This window comes from Penaeus vannamei, chromosome 25 (assembly GCF_042767895.1).
Source record: "Penaeus vannamei isolate JL-2024 chromosome 25, ASM4276789v1, whole genome shotgun sequence".
In the NCBI taxonomy this organism is placed as follows: Eukaryota; Metazoa; Arthropoda; class Malacostraca; order Decapoda; family Penaeidae; genus Penaeus; species Penaeus vannamei.
This window is the reverse complement of record NC_091573.1, coordinates 18,817,696-18,821,066: the sequence shown is the minus strand read 5'-3', so window position 1 is coordinate 18,821,066 and position 3,371 is coordinate 18,817,696.

Below are 3,371 nucleotides of genomic sequence, written 5' to 3'. Positions count from 1 at the left end.
GAGCTTTTTAAAATTATCTTCAAAGCTAAAACACTATTTAAGCACATGTAGAAAAAATGAATAAATTTATTTTATCATATCCACCATGTGGGATATATATTTACTGTATAGATAGGAACCAATACAAGCACATTAATATATTTTTAATAATAATAATTACTATTAATATTAGTCCAAACAGTTTTTATTGATTTAGTTAATTTTCATCATTGTTTAACAAAGAAATCGGACCAAAATTTTTAGTAATCGTTATCTGTCGTCAAAGGAAATATTTCAAACTTATTTTTGCTCATGCACTTTATTGTCAAAATACCGACAGATACAAATTGCTATACTCGTTTAGCGTTGGTATTGCCAGTTTAAATATCAGCAAGGTCGTTTTTCTATATCATTTGTAATAATGATGTCAGAGAAGAATTTTATTCACTTATCTATCGACTCCATGCATTCTAGTATGGTATAGGCCTATAATTTTACGATAATTTGTGTGGATTTTATTTGCGCTGGTTTCATGTGAAATTTTAAGGGGACCTTCTGGTGATTTTTCGGCGATTTTCGCCCCTCTTGCCGAAATTGACTTTAATGCATTTTCAAGGAGTTTCTAGGCCCCCGGTTCTCCCCTGAAAATTTCAAGGCCCGACCGTTATTTTTTAGGTGGTAGCAGCGATTTTCCATGTTGACCGAAATTTTATTTTTTTTATGTTACCTTAGAAAATCGGCAATTGTGACGCAATGATTAGAGATAATAAAAATTAAATTTCACATAAGATGAGACCAACCTTCTTTTTTTCGGAATAATTTCAAAAATCCGGCAAGCGTCCATAAAACGACAATGAAGAAATTTTCCATACAAATAACTAAACATGATATGTTATTCATATGGTGTATTTTCTTTTCTTTATGTTTTCATCATACATAGTTACTTTGATCTATGAGCAAAACATTTCGAAAATGCAAACCTCCCCCCCCACCCATGGGGGATAGTTTTGCCAAATATTCAGGATCACCACCAAAATTTTATGGAATATTAATTAGGCTAAGACAAACCTCAGGTTAATTTTATTCAAATCTGTTCATAACTTTTCGAGTTAGAAAAAAAAATTCTGGATCCAAACCATGGTCCGCATCACCACCAAACTGCAATAAACGTCTAAGTTAGGTTAAAACTCACCTTTGGTTAAAATCTCGTTAAAATGTGTTCATAACTTTTAGAAATATTAGAAAACAAACTAACAAACAAAAAAGCAACAAATAAACAATCAACAAACAAACAAAGAAACAAACGGAAGTAACAATATAAATAAACAAAAGGTCATGGGGTACACGAAAATTATCTATATGTGCTCATATACCTTATATACATTTCACATCGCCATGTAATTGTTTTTCGTCTTTCTACGGGGTCTGAGAGTGAAATTTGGCTACGTGACTCCGTAGAGTTATTCCACAGATTTAAAAAGACGATTTTCATGGTCCAGGACGGCCCCGCCGCGCGGGGAAAAGTATGCGTTTGGTACCCGTCCGACTGGAGAAAAGTTATTCTTTCGACAAATATTATACGTTGTAAAACCCCATTAGAGCATCAATAATAGGTAAATGATAGATAATTATATCAAATACAAGTATTCTGTACATGATTTGTCATGTAAAATGTAAACATAATAAAAAAGAATAAGATCGCGATTATTAGGTCCGTCATATTTTTACGCATAGCACACGTATATTCGGTCCGATTTTAAAGTATTATGGCTCATTTTGTAGCTGAATAATAGTTCTATTACATACTGCCATGAGGATTTGCAATATTTTCACGTGGTTCTTGTAAAAGTGACATATGTTTTCAAAATCTATTAGGGTGTTAAAATAGTCACCTTCGGAAAATATTCACCAAGAAAAAAGTAAGGTCAACTTCTCAAAAATGGCTTGTGCATATAATAGTAGATAGTTCTATTCAAACAGGAAATCAGAATGGCTGTATGATTTTTTTTGGATTTTTGAGAAATTTTTAAAATGGTCAATGTAGGCCAATATACCCCCAGATCACTGCCACCACTCCGCACTATACGTAAGATTTTGAGAAACCGTTACGTGCTGGCAATGTCCGCAAGACTTCGGAATGCAGGTAGATGATAGAGGATTATGGTGTAGGAAGACTAATCTTATGCCTTGTTTTGTTGATATCAAGATAGCCTTGGAAAGATGAAGAAACGTAAAATGCCGATATCTCGGAACTCCACCTTTAGGGGTGGGTCAAAGGATTCCAGGCACACCATATGTCCAAAATTAACATATTATGGTTCATTTTGTAGAAAAATAAAATATCTGCAACTTGATCGAGAGCGTTTTCGCAATTTTTGCCTGTACTTCTTGTAAAAGTGGTCAATGTAAGAAAATTTTTACCTTTTTTTTTCTTGAAGTCCCATACTTCAAAAATACACAAAAAAAATTGAAGTCGAAACGAAAAAACGACAACGATCAAGTTGTAGATATATATTTGCAAAAATCAAATAAAATTGAATGTCTTGCCGTTTCTGAAGTCGGAATCCTTTGACCCAGGTGCTGCATTTTCAACATGGCGAATTTCGCATTTTTTCGTTTTTTGACAGTAATTCAAAAACTGTTCGGGCGATTTCGAAAAAAAAATCGACCACAGGCAATGGGAAGGGGCCCAAATAAAAGGGTGTGAGTTTAATTCTTCACTATGCCCGTATTGCGATATGTGTTTGCCATCATATTAGTTACATTAGGTATAAAAACAAACCTTAAACTTTGCTTAGATATTGATTTTTTGAAGAGATAACACGTGATGACATTATCTTCCAAGAATTTACCAGTGCTCTGACTACTGGTAAAATTTACCATGGTAACTCCGATGGTAAGTTGTTAGTGAATACCACCGCTGTCTAGTTACCATGGTAACTATAATTACCAGTGATTTTACCATTGTAAGTGCATTAGTGAATCCGGGCCCAGGACTTTGGGGACTTGCTTGAAGAACCTGTTCAGTCATTATGTGCTTGCATCTTGGATATGGAAGTCACAGAGAGCTTTACATACGTTGGTAGTGTAGTTCATAACTCTGGGCTGTCAGACCAGGAAGTCAGCAGACGGAATGGCCTACCAGCAGGGGTTATGAACTCTCTCGACAAGAGGATTTGGAAATGTGCCCGTGCAGAAGGACCATGCTACGTGTCTTCAAGGCCCTGATAGTGCCAGTTTTGCTATATGGTAGTGAAACCTGGACATTATCCTGCACCTTAGAGTCATGTCTTGATGCATTTTGTAATAGGTCCTTGCGCCGGATCATGGGGTACTGTTGGTGTGACCATGTGTCAATACAACGGTTGCACCATGAGACTGGCACAGGATCT